This window comes from Mus caroli, unplaced genomic scaffold (genome assembly GCF_978045245.1).
Source record: "Mus caroli unplaced genomic scaffold, Mus_caroli_1 scaffold_10, whole genome shotgun sequence".
Lineage (NCBI taxonomy): Eukaryota > Metazoa > Chordata > Mammalia > Rodentia > Muridae > Mus > Mus caroli.
In genome coordinates, this window is record NW_028227265.1 from 94,205,178 (window position 1) to 94,228,546 (window position 23,369).

Consider the following 23,369-nt stretch of genomic DNA (forward strand, 5'->3'; position numbering starts at 1 on the left):
TATGTCAAACAAGGAGGGGAGAGAAGCCAAGAGGGCACTCCTCACTACAGGAAAACTCTCCTTAAAAAAGAATAAAGGCTGAGCTGGATGGTGGTGGTACACTCTTTTAATCCTAGCACTTGATAGGCAGAAGCAGGCAGAGTGAGTCCCAGGACAGCCAGGTCTACACAGAGAAACCCTGCCTCAAAGCAAAACAAAGATAAATGACACACCTATGTCACACTATTTTGTGACTTTTAATGTGATAGACTGAATAAAAATTATTTGCCCTGTGTATTTTTCCTACCGCCAGCTCCAACATGATTAATATTTGTAAATATCTGTGTTGATATGCAAAATTGCCACTGTATGATATGATGTAAGATATGCACATAGCCACTATAAATCTGTGTAGACATGAGGACTATAAAGTACAGAGGTGGGGACACAGAGGAAATCACAAGAAGAAATTTTATGGACATTTATAGCACTACTAGAAATGGTACCCAAGAGGCCCTGATGACTAAGGTAATGGGATGGGTGGGGGGGAGCTCGGGCTATTTTTTTTGGAGAATTATCGTATCCAGAGCCTTAAAGTTTTCTTATCATCAATATCTCCATGCTGGCATTACCCAATTTGCTCTGATGTTGAAAACTCCTAATGGAAGTTTGAGACTCCTCACTGAAGGATGGGTTTACACTTTAATAATTACAACATGGGCTGATCCCGCAGTGTGACTATCAGAGTACAGTTATGCAAACTTAGATGGCACAGCCCGCAGCTTCCAAAACTGTGAGTCAGGAGCCCATATGAAATCATGTGACTAAAGGTGGGGGTTGGGAACATTTCGGCAACAGTAAAAGGTTTCCGGTTACACAAAAACTGAAAATTCAAACGCAAGCGCATAATGAGCCTTGTGTGTTTCCGGCTGGGTTCACCAGAGTTTCTTTACACAGCTTCCCTGCAGCCTGTGTTCTGAACACACAACCTGCTCACTTTACATTAAACACACCCTCACGTAACCCGGTGCTAACCAATGCAGCCTGAATCCTTCAGCGCAGATTCTAGGATATTGCATGCAACGCAGTGTTTTTGCTGTGTATTATTTAGTGCTTCTTTCTGCCTTTACAGAACCACAATGGTTCGATTACAGAAAACCAAGACATTTAATATTTTCTTACCATCATTCATCAGTATGTGGGTATCACATTAGCATAGTTTGGGATTGTGTTCTGTTAGAATGCTTGACTTTAAAAACTACTGTTTAAGGGGCTTACATGAACTTCATAAAAAGTCCTTGGCATAAGGTTCAGACAGAATGTCCATCAATTTCTGAAATGGCTATGAATACACTTCTGCCATGTGTCCTGTGCATTTACGCAGATCAGTGTCGTCAGCCTGGATGCTTATAAAATTGAAATATCAGTCAACTCTGAAAAATATCAAAAATGCTGTGCACTCCGCAGCATCAAGTGCTCAGTCAAAATTTAATTCTTTATGTAAAAACAAGCACAGGCGTCGGTCTCATTAGCACAAAACTTTGTTTTCATTGTGAATGAGTGGTAAAATTAGTATGCCAAATAATTGGTTTAAAATGGATTCCACTACCAGTAAGTGTTTGTTTTGCTTATCTACTTCATACACTTATCTTCTCAGACAAAAGTGGGGGTCACAAGTGGAAAAAAGTAAAATAATAATAATAATAATTACAGCCTGTTCTACTCTTAGACTCTATGGTGTATACCATTTTGTATGAGACTCTGAAACCAAACCACTATTATGACATGCAAGACTTTTAGATGTATTTGTAATTAAATGTATATATTTTTATTAGTTGTATATCTGTGTTATTATAATTGATATATCATGCATATATGAGGCATAAGATGTGGAGAAAGAGGAACATGTCCTCAGTGCTGGTTGGAGTGAAATCTGGTGGCACCACTGTGGACATCAGTGTGAAGAGTCCTCAGAAGGCTAGAACTAGATCTGCTGTGATTCCACTACCTGCCTGCTGGGCACACACCCAAGGAACCCTATATCCTAGGATAGAAATACCTCTGCATCCATGTTCATTGCTGTTCTCTTCATAGTAGCCAGGGAGTAAAAACATGCTAGATATCTATCAACAGATGAATACATAATGGAAACATGGTACATATACACTGTGGATTTTTTAAAAAATGTATATACTTTTATTTATATGAGTACACTCTAGCTGTCTTTAGACACACCAGAAGAGGGCATCAGATCCCATTACAGATGGTTGTGAACCACCATGTGGTTGCTGGGAATTGAACTCAGGACCTCTAGAAGAGCAGTCAGTGCTCTTAATCACTGAGCCATCTCTCCATCCCCACACAGTGGGATTTTGCTCACCTGTAAAAAATAAAATTATGAGAATTTTATGTAAGTAAAAGGAGCAGGAATCAGTTGCCCTGAGTGAGGAAACAAGAACCAGGCAGACAGAAATCATGTATTCTCTCTCTCATATGTGCATACGAGCTTTTCTTCAGGTGTGTGTTCAAACTTCTTGGCTCATACGCGTCAAAAAAGTAGTAAGGGACCAGACGATGGCGGGGAATTTCATAGGAGGAGGGATAGAACACAGGTAGTGTGAAGGGGAGAGAGGAATAATGGAACAGGAAGGATTAAATGGTATAGAGGGTGGAAGGTAGGAGAGAGGAAGAGTATAGGAAGAGATAGCTAACACGAAGGACATTTGAGAAGGAGATAAGGAAACCTACTTCTGTATGAAGCTTTCTAAAATACAGTCATATCCACCTGTAAAAGGAGTTTCAGTGGAGTTACCCTACAATAGGAAGACCAATCCCTATCCCAGATCTGGGATCGAACAAGATGTCAAATAAAAAGCTCAGGGCTAGGTTTCAGTCCCTTCCTTTTGAGTTATTGATCAGTACAGTCCCATAGACTCTTCCCTACAATAGACATTACAGGGTAGCGCCAAAGGTCTGGGCTACCCTCCAGAAAACCTGAGTGTCAGACCCTGTTGCCGAAGCCACCAGCTAACTTGAGTCACAGGACCTGGAGAAATCAGGTTGGTACCAACCTGGAGGTTTCGTCTCTACTTAATAGCTTTCACAGTACTGGAAGGCTCTGTGTATGCTGTGTGAGGAGCAACGTGTTCAATACTTACCCAGCTGTAAGTCCTACGAGCTGCTGAGTTATCAATATATGCTTACCAGTGCAATACCTGCACAAATGTTATGGGAGCAACCAACCATTTTCTGGTTGGATTTAAAGCCCTGTTCCACAGAATGGAATCCATGCCTGGTACTGTTAACTGGGACAAGATTCGGTAGGTAGGTCATAAGCCCTGAGGAAGAACCTATTCTTCTTACTCTGCTAAGTAGACAGAGTATGAAGCCCCCTGCTAGGAACTTAACCTTATACGCGTAGGCTAGTGCATCTCTCATCCCTCCCTCATCCTGAAGCTTTCTTTCTGCAGTAGATGGCTACTTAACAGAGATGCATGACTGGTCAACATATAGAAAAATAAAGGACTATGGAAAGCTCAGCCCTAAATGGAACATCTGTGTCACGCCCTGTGCTCCCAAGACTCATGACTCATCGTGGAAGAAGGGGCAGAATGACTGAGAGCCAGAGGTAGTGGACATCTGGCAAAACGTTGTTCTTCAGACATGACAAGGCTGTTACACACACAGGCTTCAGCAGCTGTGAAATACTAGCACAAGATCAAAACAGACTGGATCCCACAAGGAATGCGTTTGGTGCTTGTGAAGTGGGGTGGGGATGGAGGGAGGTTGATCAGGAGGGAGTGGGGAGGGGAGAGAGGAGGAGGAGGGAGAGGGGACGAGGATGGGACAGGGACAGGGTCAGGGACAGGGTCAGGGACAGGCAATTTTCTTTAATGATGCAGCTGTCAAAAAGCTACCCATGCTCCAGTATATAACCCTACACCCTCACATATACTGACAGCATTAAATGGACTCAGTGAGTTTTAACAAACAAACAAACAAAGCACTGAAGTGTGGGTTGGGAAAGTAGTAGTAGAGGTGGATTGGGGAAGGATTGGAGGGAAGGGAAAGTGGTGAGGATTGATCAAAATTCATATGCATGTACGGAATTCTCAAGCAACAACAACAGCAACAACAACAACAAAGTTTAGAGAAAATAAAAGCATCACAAAAAGAAACACCAGTAAGAGGCTTAAGAGCTCCTCCTGCACATCACAGCATCTCCTAACTGAACCCCACAGCACGATGCACAAATCCCTTACTGTAGAGTAGCCAGGGGCACCAGGCCTTAAAGAAATGGGCCAGAGAAAAGTGCATCACTGACAACCGAGAGATGCTAGCCTCCCCTGTGGACCACTGATAGATACACTAGCTAGCCTCCCCTGTGGACAACTGGCAGATATACAAGCCCCCACTGTGCACAGCTAAGAGTTATGCTAGCCCCCTCTGTGGACCACTGATTGAAACCCTAGCTAGCCTCCTGTATGGGGGTCTTGATGAGCACTACAGCCTGGCTCCTGGAAAGCTCAGGCCCCCATGAAGTTCTGGACTTTGGAAGGCCTGAAGGTTAGGGTCAGAGAAATATAAGGACTTGGAACAAGCCAGTAGCCTTCCACGTTTCATTTTACTGGTGACAATAATGTAAATATCTGAATCTGCCTCATTTAGCTCTACACCCATTTGAAGTATCGGCTTTTTATGGTTCTCCAAATTATAACGCTATAACTTGGAACAGTATAGAGAAAGAGGCCCTGTATATGGTCTAAGTTCCTCTCCGAATTGTTTCCAGTGTCTTCTCATGTGACCAGCTCTCTTATTTGCTGCCATGCAGGATATGAGCTGTTCTTATGAGACCTCTGGGCCAGGCCTAAGGCAGTTCCTCAGAAAACATCCTCTAAAATCCTTTCTCAGGAGCTTCACAGAGGCCTGGCTATCTGGTAGATGGGTCAGAACAGGTGCAAGGCATGTTTTCCTTTCTTGTTCTGTCTCAGAAAAACAGACAAAAAGCCTTTTATAAGAACATACGCCTTCCTTGAACATTTTTTTAAGTAAATACTCTATGAGGTGGTGTTCTTAAAGCAGAGCTATGGTTAAGTGGCTATACTTAATAAATTCTAATTGCTCAAGTGCTTGCAACCCTGGGCAGCAAATAGAGAAATTGGCATAATTGCGATTATAATTTCCATCAGTGGTTATAATGCAATTATCCCCGAGTAGTGCTCTATGCTGGAAAGATGCTGTTAGAATCTCTGTAAGAAATGAGGACTGTGTGCCCTCCCACCAGGGTCCACATCATGCACAGAGACAGGTTAGCCATGGACTTCCATCTTCAGCCTCCCAGGACCTCATTTGCCTGTCAGTCAGAGACTGCGGGATCATTTGAAATGCATGCAAGGATATATTGCGTGAAGAACTGCATCTGCCCAGGAGATAGCACCAGGAACAGATTTTTACCTTTGTCAGAAATGAACACACAGAGACAGAAAATACAAACAATATATAACAGAGATGAGAAGCAGATGAGATGAGACTAGACTCTGTCCTGGAAGGGAAACCCAGGCAGAGGTGAGTGGACTCCCTACAACATGGAAATGGAAATGAGAGTCTAAAAGACCAGGCAGTTTCTGGAAAAAGACACTCAGAGAAGAGACGGGTGTGCAGACAGGACCATGGAGATGTGAAGGGTTCCCGAGCACCAGATAAGTCTTCATGCATATGAGGATTCTGCACAAGCTCTGAGAGGATTAGGTTAGATAACAGCAGCCATTGCTCATCAGGAATCAAGAGGGCTATCTCCACTCCCAACTAGTCTATCTGGGAAAAAAAATAAAAAATTTCAGGGGGCACAGTACAAATAATACCCATAGAATACATTACTCAGTAGGGATAAATAACCTACCCCAGACCAAATATTGCTCCAGGAAGATAAACCTCACAACTCTATACCTGAGAGCCCTGTACAGCGCTACATTGTCACTTACACCCTTGACTTTTAATTGTTGCACTCTGAGCCTTCTTCTTGCTTGGAGTTGAGAGGTTTATTTTGGTGTCCTTTCTTGACTTGCCTTCTGATATTTTTACCTCACAGAGATCCAAATTGCTAAATATATGTTTAATTCATCTGGGACATAGATAGAATTCGACCACAGGCCCAGATTCTGCCCCTTGGGTAGAGTGCTGCATAGTCACCTCTCCCTGCGTGTGAGCAAGATTTGTGACTAGGATGCCATATCACATTATGATTTCTTTTTATGGCAGAGGAGAATTTGAAGATGCAATTAAGAGTCCTACTGAGTTAACCTTAAGTTAATCAATAGAAAGACTATTCTAGATGAACCTGACATCATCAGATGAGCGCTGTATGTTAGAGAAATGTGAAGCTAGTCAGACTCGCTGAATCTCACAAAACTCGGCTCTGGCTGCCATCATGATTCAGATTCATGTAAGGCCAAGCTGAAGAACCAGCTGGGCCTTGCCTGGACTTCCGACCTACAGAATCGTACATGGGCAATGGTGATGCCTAAGTATCTATATCTGTAGCAATTTGTCACATTGCAAAATCTTATGTACTTAATTAACATATTAAATGCAATAAATGAAATGATATTTTAAGTATTCAAGTATTAAAAATTAGATTTTACCCGATTATTTCTTCTAAAATATTTTAAATAAATACAATACAGAAAATGTTTTAGATGACTAAAATAAGTCTAGTGCCATTCATCCTACCTGGAACCACGTGTTAGAAAAGAAGGTCCAGAGCTAGGGACGGTGATCTACACCTGTGATTCCAGTGAGGAAGGAGCTAAGACAGGAGAAGTAAAAGTTAAATGCTAGCTTGGGTCATATAGCAAAACTTAAAAAAAAAAAGAGGGGAGGGAGGAAGGAAGGAAGGAAGGAAGGAAGGGAGGGAGGGAGGGAGGGAGGGAGGGAGGGAGGGGAGTCAGCTAGTCAGCTTGGGTACTTCATATCTATGCAAATGCTATTCAAAAGGTATAATTATAACTCAATGTATTTTCTTTCCTTTCCCTTTTTTTTTCTTTTATCTTGGGGTGGGGTGGGGGGATAGACAGATTTGTAAAGGAACAACCACAACTGCCGGGCTACTCTGTATTTTCTAACAAAGCTTTTTATTGGGTTTCTCTCCTTCCTCGGAATCTCTAATGTAGTAGTCCAACAATCCAGCAATGTCTTAAAGTTTCAAACCAACCTACATCAATTCTTCAACCTCATTGAACCCTATAAACCATATGTGCAGAATTGCAAATGCTTCATCATGTCTAATCCCTTTCTTGGTCCAGTTGACTTGCTCTCATCTTGCTATATTTTCCCATTAATCATCTCCACAAGAATCACTCAACAGGGACACAAAACACAAACCAACCTGCTCTACTTGGTAAGCTGGAAGTAACGGTTTCATGGTCATCCATTAGTAAGCTAAAGTCACCCCGAAACAATTCCCAAGTGGGACAAGTGTCAAAAAGTGTGATGCCCATATGCAATGTGGGAGGAGTCATAGCCATCTAGTATATGTGTAGACGTGGAACACACTGAAACAGAGCAGCATATTTCTTAAAATATTCTAGGGAAACAGCTGTAGCCAGATAGGGGATCACTAGCTTTAAATGTTAGCCTCATTAAGATTCACAGTGATGATGATGATGATCCAAGTTTATACAGCAAAGAGACTCTATAAGGCATCTATGACCCCAGAATTGTTTGAATGCTTTCTGTCCAAGTTTTACGACTGCGCTCAGGAAGAAATATGAGTAGTTCTCAACCTGTGGGTCGAGACCCCTGTGGAAAACCTCTATCTTCAAAAATATTTGCATTAGGATTCATAACAGTAGCAAAATTACAGTTATGATACAGCAACAAAAATGATTTTATGGTTGGGGAATCACGATAATATGAAGAAGTGTATTTAAGGGTCATGGCATTAGGAAGGCTGAGAACCATTGAGATAAAAGGAGGTGTATGCTTACCTAACAGAACAGGCAGAGTCATGGAGGGGGGTGCATACTAAAATCCCTAGAAGGAGGAGCTCCAAGTTTCCAAAGATCAATAAATGATAAGGGCAGGGAGGTATTCATTACCTTGATTAGATCAGTGTTTATTCAATGCATGCCAAAAATGCTAAAATGTCACACTGCACCAGATTAAGTATGAGCAATTATTACATGTCAATCTCCCAGCTTCTAATAAATGTTCAGTGGTACAGATCTCCAAATTAAAACCTTTTTTTTTTAATTGGGGAAGACAATTACACCAGACAGTGTAAAGATGCTCACCAGGGATGGAAGAGGAAACCAGGGGGTTATTATTAGTGGGGTTTGAACATCAGTTTTAACAGATGAGAAACCTTATGAAGGTGGGTAGCCACCGTGGTTACACAACATTATGAATATTTTTAGCATCACTGAACCGTTTATTTAAAAATGGTCTCAATAATAAATGTTATCTCTCTGTTTTAGTACAATAAAACAATTGGGAGGAGGGAGGGAACCCTGGAAAATGAAATGTTTCTGCACGGAAAGTATTTTGGGAACTGTGGTTTAAATTCTTTGTATGTTTATTTATCCTGTCTCCTCTTTCCAATGACACCGTGTTCCAGGTCAAATGGTGATCATGTGGCCCACGGCGAGAAAACCTCCTGTGTAACTAGTGGGAGCTGCTCGGCCACCTTCCCTTCCCCCAGCTGTGAGATACAACGGTGCAATTCTGTCTCCTCAGAACCAGACATCCTCTCTCACTGGAGGATTCCAGGCATCGCCGCAGACCTGGGTGGCTTATCACAGCAGAGCACTCTACAGACGTTCTCCAGACGACCACCATGTGCCAGGCTTAGCACATTACTAAAGCAACAAGCATCCCAGCAGGACACCCACTTTGCAAGGAAGACACTGCCACGCCAGGGAAGAATCCAGAAAGAATTATAACACTGGGGCTTCTGAGAAAGCTGATTAAGTGGCCTGACTGGAAAGTGACTGGCATCCTCAGGGCAGAGAACCTCCAAGGAGCTTGGAGGTGAGAGCTGTCGGGATGACTCAGGCAGGAATCTGGAGAGAGCAGGGTGGGGCACGTAATTCACTGCCTAAAACCTAAAGCCAGTTCCCCACCTTTCAGCGGTACAATCGGTCCCTGGAGATGACACTTCAAGTAGAGAACTAAGCAGGAAAGGAGGAAGCCCAGGAATCAGAAAGACAGAATGACTTTGCATTTAGCATTGATTTGAAAATGCTAAATTACCTCTAAATTACCCCCTTCACACGCCTGATCTAAAATTGGAATCCACCCTCCAATCTCGAGCATTTTACAGTTTCTGTCCACCACCCCCTACCCCTCGCCCCCATCTACCTTCCCGGCATGCACGTGACCCCAACGCATGCCCGTGGCTCACTTGTCAATGCCTGCGTGCGCAAACTTGTCCACAGCTACTGTCATTGTCATTTCTTCCTCGGGATTTTGAGTTTTGTTTCTACCCCACATGGTGGGTTTAATGGCCGAGTAAAATGTCTTCAGCAAGATCATCTTGGAGGGTTCGCACTGACAGGAAAACTTACAGTGTGTTCAGGTAGGCGAGGGACCAGAGTGGTACCGTCCTGATTGTTACGTGAGAGATGAATAGTCATTCTGAGGAAAAGGTTTACTATTACATAGCGGCCTTGCAAAAAACAAATCAAGTATTTTACAGCTTTGTTAGTCCAGGCAAGGGCACAATAGCAATGCCCGGGCCATTTGTTAGAATGACAGAAGCTCGGGTTGTATGGCTACCCACTGACTCTGGTTGTACTGCGGTGACTTCTCCGTCCAACTGTCAAAACTACCACCTCTACCTCGGTCTTATTACAGCACTTTCTTCTCTTTTATTGTCTGTGAACTAATGATGGAATTTAAATATAAAGGGCATGTGGGACTCAATTAGGCATGGCCTGTGACATCTCTGCAGGCGCAATGAAAAATAAAACCATCTTCTTCAGTGAGGGGGGCTGGCAGCCAGCAGGATGGGTAGTCTCCTAGGAGGGCCATGCACACGAATAAAACCGTGAATCACCTGAGACCTTCGTGCTGTGACACAGCTGGCTGAGAGGAGCCCCACCTGCGGACTGTCGTAATGGGGATTTGGGAGTTAGTTATACGCGATCTCTACTAATAATGATACTCAACTTCGTCCCTCTTGTGGAGGGACCTGGGCACGGAAACCATGGCTTTGCCTATGCTGGATTGGCGCTGTGTCAATGACCTATAGCCTCAGCCTTCAATAAATTCTGTAGTCAACATTTGATATTTTTTTCCTCAGCTCCTCATTCTGATCCCTTACTATTGAGAAGCACGACAAACCCTGTAGGGAAACAGTGTGAACTAAGACCCGATGTTTGGGTGGCAATGGCTTTTTACCTATAGAGATGACATTTACCAGACTACCTGGTTGGCAAGTAGCCGAGTTGGGGACTGGACTCTCCAGATTCTGGCTTTGCTTTGGCAATTCTAAGTGGAAAGATAGTGTTGGTGACATTTTATGCAAGAGAATTGGGGTCCAGTATGCTCAAGAGATTCTGAGCTGTCCTGTGAGCCAATTAATTGCCTCTTCATCTAAGCCCGTTCTCAACTGCTGACACCCTTTAATACAGTACCTCAGTTTATGGTAAACCCCCAACGGTAAAATTATTTTCATGGAGACATTATAACTTTAATTTTGCTTCTGTGTGAATCGAATATTTTCTGAAGACAGAAGTTTGCCAAAGGAGTCTCGACCCACAGGTTGAAAATCATGATCTAATTCATCTCTTGTCCTTCTGCCCCCAGCTCCTCAGTAAAAGTCAGCATGCTCATTTATGATTTTATGATTTTTCTGGCATAGCGTTTATTTGCTTATTTATATAGTGTATGTATGTGTTCACATGTGTGTGCATATGGAAGCCAGAGCTGGATGCTGGGTTTCTTCCGTGATCGCTCCCCACCTTATTTTTTGAGTCAGGGCTTCTCACTGAAACTGGATATCCTCCATCCATCTAGGCTTGCTGGCCCAGGAGCCAGAGGGATCCGCCCATCTTTGCTTCCCCCTGGCTCTGGGGTTACAAGCGCACTGTAGCCAATGTTCCCTTTTACATGATTGCTGGAGGTCTGAATGCAGGGTCTCACCCCTGCACAGCAGCCACTTTACTGAATGACCTATGCCCGGCCCTTTGATACATTTTTGAATAAGTGATCAGATAATTAGGTGAACCCTATTAGAAAGAATGTGCATGTAGGCTTATGTTTTTCATAACCTGCTTTAGTAAGGGTTCTCAAATGCTTTAATCTCCCTTTTAAACCCACCACCCACCAGAGGTAGTGGAAGAGAAAGGTGAATTGGAAACAGGGATTGTGGACCTGTTTAGAAATAATTCTTTGGAGCCATTTCTGTCTTCATTGTTGTTGGCATTTCATCTAGGCTCCGCCCCACAGTTACCTGGCAACAGCCAGGTGTGCCTGACTCATAAAAGGGGCTGCTTGTCCCTCCTCACTCTCTTGTGCTCGCTCTTGCTCTTGTTTCTCATCTTCTCTTTCCATTCCCTTCCCCCTCTCTCCATGTGGTTCTGTCTCTGTGTCTGTCTGTCTCTTTGTCTGTCTCTGCCTTTCTCTCAACTCCTCTCCCTATGCCCTGAATAAACTCTATTCTATACTATATTGTCCTGTGGCTGGTCCCTCAGGGGGTAGGAATGCCTCAGCACGGGTCTGCAGAGGCACCCCCTTCCCCTACACCACATTGCGCCCCCAACCAAACATATCCTTCTTTTCTTTTTCTTTTTATAAAGCACAACAATTGTCAGCTGTCCAGTCCACTAGCAAAAGACCAACTTGAACCAGCAGTGAGCAGCTGCAGTCCACTCCACATGGCAATCACCACTCAGAAATCAGCAATGGCTGCTCAGTCCAGAAGAAATGGCAAGACTCTGCCAATGGGCCCAAGTCCATGGACACAGCTAGAAGCAACCAGACTACCACCAGAAGTTCTTTGGTACATCTTTCTCTGTGAAGTCACAACCAACAAAGATCAGTGAAGAAAGTGAGGTGAACCAATGCCACAGCGTTGTCAGTACAGAGCAGAAAGGTGAAGCCCAATGAAGACCAGCAATGTCAGAGCATCAGCCACTGTCTGTTGGGTTATATCTCTACTCCTTCCAAAATCGGGTACCCTCTCAAGCATTCGCTTCACCAGTCAGCTTCCTGAAAAACACCTGTCTGTCTCCAGAGAAACACCTCACGACACAACTGGGTCTCCCACAAAACCAGAAATTCCCACTTCATGTGAATCACTGGAAAATGCTGGAATCCAATACAAGAAGTAACGCTGGTGGGTAGTCAGCACCTGCCACACCTTTGACTCACTGGGGTTTTCATTCAAAGGTCATCTTTCCCCTGGTGGGATCCCAGTGAGCAACTGAACAGGTAGGGATGTGGAAGCCGGGCTACTCCTGCTCCATGTGGGGATCCTGTGATGGCAATTGTTCGGAGGCTTCCTGACAGCCTGGCTGAGACTTAGTGCTGCTGTGCAGACTGAGAGCTGCCTCCCAACACTGCCCCCTCCTCACCTTTTACCGTGTCACAGCTACATCAGAGCACTTCCTCCTGCACTGTTTCCTCCAGTCTTTCTAGCACACACAGAGTTCCATCTTGACATCTGCTTCTCCAAGGGACCTGTCTTAAGAATCCATCTTTAGGGGCTAGAGAGATGGCTTTGCGGTTAAGAGCATGTGCTGTTTTTGTGGAGGACCTGGGTTTTATTCCCAACACCCACAGAGTTGCTCACAGCCATCTGTAACTCCAGTCCCAGGACATCTGACACCCTCTTCTGCATGTATGTGTAGATAAAGCATTCCTACACAAATAAGTGTAACTAGATCCCAGTCCCAATAGTTCAAGGCTTCCTTTTATCCATGTTCCATAGCACATTCATTTTTCCTGCACTTATTGGAAATAATAGCCCTTTCAGAGTTTGGGGGATGTTTGTTCCCCCCCCCCCGAGGTGCCAGCGTGGGTTTAAGCCCTTCTTAGCAAGTGATGCAGGGAAATTGTGCTGGAGAGGAGCCACAGCCACGGCATGGCACGCATGCTGTCTGCAGCTGCTTCCTGCTTATGGCAGAATGAAGCAGTTGCAAGGGATCTTTGCCGCAACTGCAGTTCTCTGCCACAGATGCTTCTCCAGTTTTGCAGATCTTGTGTGCCTCCTTGGAAGGCTTCATGTTCCATTGCAGTGGCTTTCGTATCTCCAACGCTTCTCCCATCTCATGCTTGCTGAGCTGAAAAGATTCTTGCAAGGCTCTGAACATGCCCCGTTTGGCAGAGAAGGAGAGATGCTGGCAGAATCTCTCAGGTGATTTCCCTCCTTGTCCTTTGGTTCCAGGTCTAGCAATAAATCAAAACCTCCAGTCTTCACTGTTAGAGCTGAACAACAGTTGCCAAAGTCGCCCTGTCCTATTCTGTGAAACCTATGCGAGAACATCTATGTTGGGATCATGATGCAAAGGATCTTGGGAAATGAAGGACATTCTATATTGGATTACCTGGGTATGCCCTGAATATTGTCATATGTCCTTAAAAGAAGGAGGCAGGGGAAGATCCAACAGGCATGAGGCAGAGACTGGGGCGATGCCCCCACTAGCAAGAACAGTAGAAGAGAACAGTGAGCAAGCTCTATCCTTGAAGAGGGGGCGGGGCAGAACAGACCTGAAGCTTCCAGATCCCCTGCCTCTATGGGAAATTACATCCCACTGCCCTAACCCCAACAGACACCTTTGGAAGAGTTCTCTCCTCTCCTTCCCCTTTCCTCTCTTCATCCCCTTCTGTCCCTTCTCATCTTCCTCCTACTCCTCCTCTCCCCTGCTTCCTCTCTCTCCAAAGCAAGACATATATTGTAGGGAACAAACCATTACAAACTTCTGCTGCTTCTCCAGCTTCTGTCTGTATCTTGGGTCACCTCAGTAAAGATTGTCCCAGGATGCTCCAAAGGAGTCTTTTCTCAGAGGAACCCGGGGCAGCGGCGGTGGGGGTGGGGGTTGGGGGGGGAACTTTCTATAACCCGGCAAGGGTTTCCTTTATGTATCTTCTTGGACCCTAACTGACCAGCTCCATTCATGGCAGTCCATCAAAATGCTAATTATTAGGTGACCTGTTGCCCTAGCAAAGCACCTACCGCTCTGTACTTTGAGGTACATGGCTGACTTTTATAAGTCTGCTTCCTCACACTTCCTTCTGTGAGGTACTTATACAGCCATCCTCATTTTTACATGTAAATAACCTATGGTCCTGAGTATGAATTATTTCAGCAGCCAAAATGACAGTTGTCCCTGGTATACTAATATCTCAAGCTCTGAAAGGATTTGAGGAGATGAAGCTGCCTCTTAACAGCAGCCCGGGCACTCTGATGCTGGTGCTGTGATAATTTTCTTCACGATTTCCCACCTCTTTCCACCCAAATTTAGTTAACAAAAGAACAGGTACCCAGCCAGGTACAGGGTATTTTACTCCCTGAGATGTGCTGACACCTGCTGGCAGATGAAAGAATAACACCACCAAGGAATTTCATAAAAAGCCCTTGTGGGCCTTACAGGAAGTAGTAGGTTGAAGAAGGCAACAGAAACGTACTTGATGATAGTGATAAGGACAGGGAAGAAAGCCCAAAAGGATACCAGGGAAGCTGAGCGGACCCGGAGTCTAAGGTTAAGCATCTAGCCCGGTCGGACTCTCCACGAAACCACACAAACCCTCTATTGCCCGTGGCCACAAACAGCTTGGGCCCTGAGATGTAAGCGATAATACCTTTCACCTCAAAGCCAGTAACAGAACTGCAGAGGCACCCACCGGGTAATGCTGAGCAACGCCTCATTCCCGATTTCCTGTCACATGTTCTAGAGCCATCCATAACCCAGTTACTGTTGATGCAAGGTGCGTTTAGGTGGTGTCTCAGTTAGGGTCACTAATGCAAGGATGGAACAACACGACCAAAAGCAACCTGGGCAGGAACGAGTTAATTTGGCTTACACTTCCGCATTGCTAGAGGAAGTCAGGAAGTCAGGTAGGGCTGGAACACGGAGGCAGGAGCTGATGGAGCAGACATGAAGGGGGTCTGCTTACTGGCTCTCTCCCCAGGGCTTGCTCAGCCTGCTTTCTTGTAGAACTCAGGACCGCCTGCCTAGGGAAGGTACCACCCACAATGGACTGGGTCCTTCCACATCAGTCATTAAGAACTTGCTCTACAGGCTGATCTGATGGAGGCGTTTTTTTCCAACTGGGGTTTCCTCCTCTCAGGTGACGCTCATCTGTGTCAAGTTGACACAAAATTAGCCAACGCAATTGGCCCTTTGTTAATTGGCACACAACGCTTTTAAGACACAACCCTTCCATTTTGTGGTTCATCCCCAAGACCTCAGATAGATAAACATCACGAACATAAAACATATTACAAACTTAAATCTTCACAGTCTTTACCCATTCAAACACTTTAAGAGCTATCTCTGTAAAATTCAAGGTCTCCTTTATACATACACACACACATATAAGTATATGTATATAGATATACTTTTACTTTTATTTATATGAGTACACTGTAGCTGTCTTCAGACACATCAGAAGAAGGCATCAGATCCCAGTACAGGTGATTGTAAACCACCATGTGGTTGCTGGGAATTGAACTCAGGACCTTTGGAAGAGCAGTCAGTGCTCTTAACTACTGAGCCATCTCTCCAGCTCCCCAAGGTCACTTTTTAATCTAAAATCTTGTCTAAAAACTCAGTCTCTTCACTGTGGGCTCCTATAAAATAAGCTAAATACTTTCTTACTTCAAGAGGGAAAAAATTGCACACAGTCACAACCTAAGCAAAGCTAAGCCGTACTCCAACAGTATAAGTAATTCCGTGTGCAGTATCTGGGATTCACTCACAACATCCTGGGCTCCTCCCAGGGCCTTGGGTCACTTCTTCAGCTCTGCCCTCTGTAGCACACATGGCTTATCTTGTAAGCTTGGCCAGGACCCATGGCTGCTCCTCTTGGTGGTCATCCCATGGTACTGGCATCTCTAAAATGCTGGAGTCTTCTACTGCAACCAACAGCCTCCCCTGGACTTTCTTAATGTTGTAAAGCTTCAACTTTTCTTCATGGTGTCTTCATTCCTAGGCTTTCGCCTGCCACTGAGGCTGCACTTTCATCAATGGCCTCTCCTGGACTCTCACAGTGCCAAGCAAGCCTCACCTGTTCTCTATGGCCCCCTCATGACTACCCAGTACCACCGGGGTGACTCTCATCCATGCTTAAACTTGGCTGCCAGTACAAGGCAGAACCGTATCTGCCTCTGAATATAGCTGGCATGTGATGACTCTAAGGACATACTTCCCAGATTTCACCTCAACCATGCTGGCCCCTTCCTAATCATGGCTGATTCTTCAGCCCCAGTCTACCAGCATCCACTGTCCCAGCAAAGTAAAGGTTTGTCTCTAGTGGTTTTGGTCTTTTGCTAATCACAGAGAATTCTTCAGCTTCAGCTGACCAGAACCACAGATTCTTAACACATAAGGCCTGGTAGAATCTTTGCTTCCCTCTGAAACGTCACAAGCCAGGCCTCCATCATCTGCACTGCTTTCAACACTCTTATCTTCCAAGACCCTATAGAACATCCCACCGAGTTCTCAATACTTTGGGCTTCTCAAGCCCAAAGTTTCAAAAATCCTTCCACAATCCTCCCCTAAGCCATGGTCAGGTGTCTCACATTATCCCACTATGCGGATCCCAACTTCTGCCTTCCGGTTGTTATTGCTGTGGTGAAACACACTGTGACCAAAAGCAAGTTGTAGGGCAAAGGGTTTATCTGTCTTACACTTGCACTCTTGTGGTCTATCACAAAAGGAAGTCAGGGCAGGCCCTCAAGCAGGGCAGGAACCTGAATGCAGAGGCCATGGGAGGTGCCGCTTACTAGCTTTCTCTCTATGGGATTCTCAGCCTGCTTTCTTATAAAACCCAGGACATCCAGTCTAGTGATGATCTTACCCACAATGGAATGGGCCCTCCCCTCCCCCACACTAACTAATTAAGAAAATGAGGTGCAGCGTGATCATACAGTATTTCCTCAATGGGGTTCCCTCCTGCTCAGAGGACTCTAGACTGTCGAGTTGAAATAAAATTAGCCAGCATGGGTGGATACCAAACAGCAAACAAAGAAAGTCAAGCCACACAAAGCTATCTGGGCATTTAAAGTAATGACGTACTGCTTCAGTTCAGGAGATAGAGCCAGAAAGACCAGACAGGAACCACACTGCAGAGCTCCAGCTTATAGGAGCTTCAGCCCTTTTCCATTCCTTAACTTGGTTGGGAAATCTGGGCCATGAGTTAGCAGGCGCAGGCTCATCCTCTCCTTGTTATCTGGTTTACCATCTGTCAGGCGTTTTGTATGTCCCTTGATCCCAAATGATGATGATAATATTCTTGTTTATTGAGCACATATGTAAGCTGAGTATCATGTTGCATAGCTCCGTGGCTCTGTAAAATCACTGTGAAATGTGGCCTTCATTCCCTTCTCACCGCTCCGAGATCTGCAGCCCATAGAAATCTGTAAGCAGAGACCGTACACCAAGAAAGACACATCAGGATTTGCTGACATTTAATGAGGCCATGCTGTCATGGTCTCTGACCCATGCCAGGGGGTCATTTCCAGCACCACAGAAGCAAAATCCCAAACATCACCTCTCTTAAAATGTGGGGTGCGTGGGGGAAACTCCTCCCTTAAGGGAAGATAACTTCAGGGTACCTTGGTCCAGAACCTAAAATGTTATCCACAGAAGCACTTGGTTTTCATTACTATCCTGATAATAACTCAAGTTTGTGTTATATTGATGTAAAACTAGCTAGCACAATATAATATTAGAATACCCAGCTCAAGGGGCCGGGTGGATGGACGCACGTGTGATGTAAGGAAACACAGAGAATTCAGATGCGCTACTGAAGATTCTAATATTATGGTCAGATTCTGAACTGGTGCAGCTGCTGTGAGAAACGGTTTGGCTCCTCAAAAAAAGCTGAACACAAGATTTCCTTATGGTCCAGCAACTCTGTGCTTCTGCAGAAATCAAAAGAACTGGAAAGAAAGGGTCTCAGGTTGATGTGGGTGCATACACATTTGGGTACTGCGTTAATTACTTTCACATCACTGTGGCCAAGCACCTTGCAGAAGCAATTTAAAAGAACAGAGACTTACTATAGCCCATAATTCGGAGGGTCTATGGTGAGAGGGGAGGCATGCAGCTGGCATGGCCAGGCTAAGTGATGGGAGTCTACTCTGGAAGTTTCTTGAAATATTGACTAAGAGACAGAGTGCCTCAGCTCCAAGTGGACTTTGGGTATAAACCATGAAGACCAACCTCAAGGACCCAGGTTGACCTAATCCTTAAAAGTTCTACAACTTCTCAAAACAATGCCACGAGCTGGAGACCAAGTATTTTCAACACAGGAGCCTGTGAAGGGCGTTCCATATTCAAGCCATAAGAAGTACCATCATTTACTGTGAGAGAGAAACTCAAGTACCTATCTCCAGGTAAATGGATAGAAAAACGGGATGTCTGTGATAACATATAATTCTGCCTAGAAAAGGGAAAGGAAATTGAAACATATTACTGTGTGGGACATTCTTGAAGATGTCATTGTAAGCAAAAATAAGCCAGTCACAGAAAGACAAATATTGTGGGTTTTGATGTGCATGAAGTCCTTTGATACACATTCATAAATACAGAGAGTAGAAAGAAGACCAGCAGAGATAAGGGGGAAGGGTCGAATGGAGTTACTGTTTAAAAGTATAGTTTATGCTAAGGATAACAAAAGGCTTGTGTAAAGATACACAGCATATGGGTGTGTCTAATATCATGAGTGCCATACTCACAAATTCTTAAAACAATAAATACTATATTAGATACATCTTATCACAATGTCGAAAATGCATTCATGTGCCTACCTCCCCTGCTATATTACACTTTTCCAAAACACCGGAGCTGACTTTTCAAAGTATTTTTAACCCAAAGCATTGAACCTAAAATGCTTAGACCACAACAAACAGCTTCACATACAAGACCTACTGAAACGGATCCACACAGACACGGAGAAGGGAGGGAAGAAGGGAGTAGAAGGGGGAGGAGAAGCGGGGAGAAGGGGGAAGAACAAGTAAGTTAAAAGCTGATTGTCACCAATTTAATTTTTTTTTTTTTACTCCACATGTGTTTATTGAATACGTCCCCAAATTTCAGCACTGGCAATGACCAAATCATCTTGGAGAAGATAGGGTTTAGCTGGCTCACAGGCTGCCCTCCAGCAGGAAGGAAAGCCAAGGCAGGAAGCCAACTTGGAGGCAGGAACTGAAAACTGAGGCACAGACCATAGAGGAACAGTGCTGACTCTCCTGATCTCCATGACTTGTTCTACTTCTTTTTCTTTTTCTTTTTCTTTTTCTTTTTCTTTTTCTTTTTCTTTTTCTTTTTCTTTTTCTTTTTCTTTTTCTTTTTCTTTTTCTTTTTCTTTTTCTTTTTCTTTTTTCTTTTTCTTTTTCTTTTTTCTTTTTCTTCCCCTTTTCCTTTTCCTCTTTCTCTTTCCTTTTCTTTTTTCTTTTTCTATCATTATTTATTTTTATTTTATGTGCATTGGTGTTTTGCCTGCAAGTATGTTGAATTCCCTGGAGCTAGAGCTATCAGACAGTTTCGAGCTGCCATGTGAGTTGAACCTAGGACCTTGGGAAGAGCAGCCAGTGCTCTAAACCAGAATCACCTGCCCTTAAGAAACCTAGGGGGCTGGGCAGTGGTGGCACAAGTCTTTAATCCCAGCACTTGGGAGGCAGAAGTAGGTGGATTTCTGAGTTCCAGGCCAGCCTGGTCTACAGAGTGGATTCCAGGACAGCCAGGGCTACACAGGGAAACCATGTTTCAAAAAACAAAACAAAACAAACAAACAAACAAAAAGAAACCCAGGGGTAGCACCTGCCATCGGTGAACTGGGCTCTCTCTTGTCAATCATTAATGGCCCCACGGGCTTGCCTACTGGCCATTCCTCAACTGAAATTTCCATTTTCCCGGCTGACTCAGTTTGTGTCAAGCTGATAAAATCTAAATGGCCCAGTGAGGATCGCTAAGTCTCTGTCCTCACAAGGTGTTCCTTCTACAGGGGCAAACTATTTACATGTAAGAGATAGACAGTGTCACACGGCTCTAGCTCCTGTGGGACAATGAAAGATTGTTGGGATGAAGTGGCAACTCCTTTTGCCAAGCACATTGGGGGAAGCCCCTAAATGATGGGAAGGACCCAGAGTCCAACGAGTCCAAGGAGGAAACTCTTGGTGTAGCCAAACAGGAGAGCTTAGGCACTGGTGGAGAAGGAAGTACTTTGTCAAAAGCCCAGGATAACCACCGAGCCTAGACTTTCATGAACAAGGAGGAAGACAGTGGTGCCAAATTGTGTTCCCAAGACAGGCAATCAGTCATAGGATGTAAAAGATAAGGAAGTCATTGTTTTCTGTGGGACACAAGACAGCTAATTGAGGCAGCAAGGAGAGACATGAGTGGGTGAGGATGTAGGCACAAGGGCCACTCTACAAAAGGCTTGCATGGGAGGGGGGGTTGAGTCACGTAATTAACATGGAACTCGGGGTCAAAGGTGGGGTTCTGCAGATGGCACCGAACACCGTGTCATCTCATCTCTCACAACCGCAACACCACGGCACTTGTTAAGTCTGTTGAACATATTATTTCCACTAGAGCTTTTCATTTACTACCTTCTGTTAAAAGACAAACGAAAGGAAGGCTACGTGTTTTTGTCTTCCTGTTGGCAAAATGAACAGCACCAAGATGCCTAGCTGTACAACTGGATTTATGTTTACTGTTACATGACTTAATGCTTAGAGTCTTCTGTTAAATCCAGCAAGGTCTTGTCACCTTTCAAATTCGACTCAGTGCCTGCGTCGGTGAACTCTGAATCTGATTTCCAATGGACAGCGTTGCTCCTAGCTCTACCGCTCTACTCTTGCTTGGAAATGACCAGAGCATCTCTAAGTTCCCATAGCTACCATCTCACTTAAACCTGAACACCTTGGTACCACTCAAGACCCTAACACTTGACAAGGTGGGCATTGTCTATGATTTTTTTTAATTAGGTATTTTCCTCAATTACATTTCCAATGCTATCCAAAAAGTCCCCAATACACTCCCCCCCCCCAGTCCCCCCCCACCCCCACCCCTTGGCCCTGGCATTCCCCTGTACTGGGGCATATAAAGTTGGCAAGTCCAATGGGCCTCTCTTTCCAGTGATGGCCGACTAGGCCATCTTTTGATACAAATGCAGCTAGAGTCAAGAGCTCTGGGGTACTGGTTAGTTCATAATAATGTTCCACCTATGGGGTTGCAGTTCCCTTTAGCTCCTTGGGTACTTTCTCTAGCTCCTCCATTGGGGGCCCTGTGATCCATCCAATAGCTGACTGTGAGCATCCACTTCTGTGTTTGCTAGGCCCTGTCTATGATTTTTTAAAGTCAAACTTTATCTTTAGCCATGTGACAAATAAATTTAATGATTATTTTTCTGAGACTCGTATTTATTAACATTATCTTTCTATGTCAGAGATGGTGTCAGAGGTGTGTTAGTGGGAAACACAACCTGCCTAGGCTTCCTGTTGGCATGGGAAGAAGTTCCCTTGGGTATAGCAGAATTTTCTCTAACCCACCAGCAGTACAAATAATGGCATGGAAGCTTCTAATGCTTCAAAGCTCAAGCCTTTTATATGATATATCATATATATATATACATATATATATAAATATATATGTGTGTGTGTATGTATGTATATTGTGGGAAGCCACATGTGCCGTTGCAAAGTGGCACAGGCTTCTGCTGGCCACCACGCATACATAGGCAGGAAAGTTTTTTGCCAAGATGAGGTTTTGAGAATTGACCAAAATTGACCAATCAGAAGAGAGAGAAATTGACCAATCAGAAGAGAGAGAAATTGACCAATCAGAAGAGAGAGAAAGTAACCAATCAGATAAGAGAGAAAGTAACCAATCAGATGTAAGAATGCAAATGAGGTTGTAAGCATCAACCAAACACAACACAATCCAGGTGTGAGACACGCCTCTCCTAGGCCTATATAAAGCAGCACCAGGGCTGGGCTGAGGGTCTTTTTGCCTCTGCAATCAAGCTCTCCCAATAAACGCGTGCAGAAGGATCCTGTTGCAGCGTCGTTCTTGCTGGTCGAGTCGGACGCACGCAAGAGTATATGGTATATAGGATATATGTGATATATATATATATATATATATATATATATATATATATATATATATCACTTGTCATGTGGTTAGCTCTATACCTTTCTCTCTTCTGCAGTCTGCTTCTGTTCCTTTCTGTGTTCACTCTCCCATCCCTCTCTTCAGCCTTCTTCCCCTGCTTCATTCTCTCTGCCTGGAAGTTACACTCCCTACTTCCTGATCAGCTCTTGGCTGTTAGATCTTCATTACAACCAATCAGTACTGAGACATCCTCATGCAATTTCTAGATTGCCTTGAGCCAGGTGAAGAAGGGCAAATATTCACAAAACAGAAAACCCAGCACTGGGCCATAGAAATAACTATATGAGAATCCTACCAGCACTTAGTTCTCTGCCGGTACAGAAATAACGATTGAAAATACAGAGACACACCTTCACACAATGTAAGAAAGGTTATCCCAACGCATTGGAGAATCTGTGGGAATAATCCCAGAGACTCAGCCAAAGCTACAAGGGCACCAACAATCACCTGTTTACTATGGACATTGTCCTTGAATGTCCTTAGCAAACAGTCAAGTCGCGGCACACACTAAAGATAACAGCACTTTCGTTTATTTGAAATTGACTTAGAATTTCAGCTAACAAAACTTTCTGAAAGTTTTCAAAATACTCTTCTGTAAAACATTATGTATAATTAGTACACCTTATATATAACTAGTATACAAATACTATATATCTAAATAATACAAATGCAAATTTTCTTTAAAATTATATAAAATATCATATAGATAATGCACTAACCAGTTTTAACTTTTGATAATAAACCTAATCCATTGTTGGGAAAGTTCACCATGCCATAAGCTACCTGCACTAGAGTTTCCATAGACTGTAGCTACCAAATTCTCCTGGGCTGACTCCTAGGTAAGAAAGGGTCCTGTGTGCTCTATGGAGACGTGATTAACCAGTAGATAGATTTGTAGAGCCTTTGAGGCGAATCTTTTCTTTTATATAGAAAACAATGCCACATGGAGTCTAGATGAGTGCTTATGGGTCTCTAGCTTTCAGGTTCAGAACAAAAGCTCAGAATACCCAGTTTCCAAAGTCCTTTTCCTTCTCTGGATAGAGA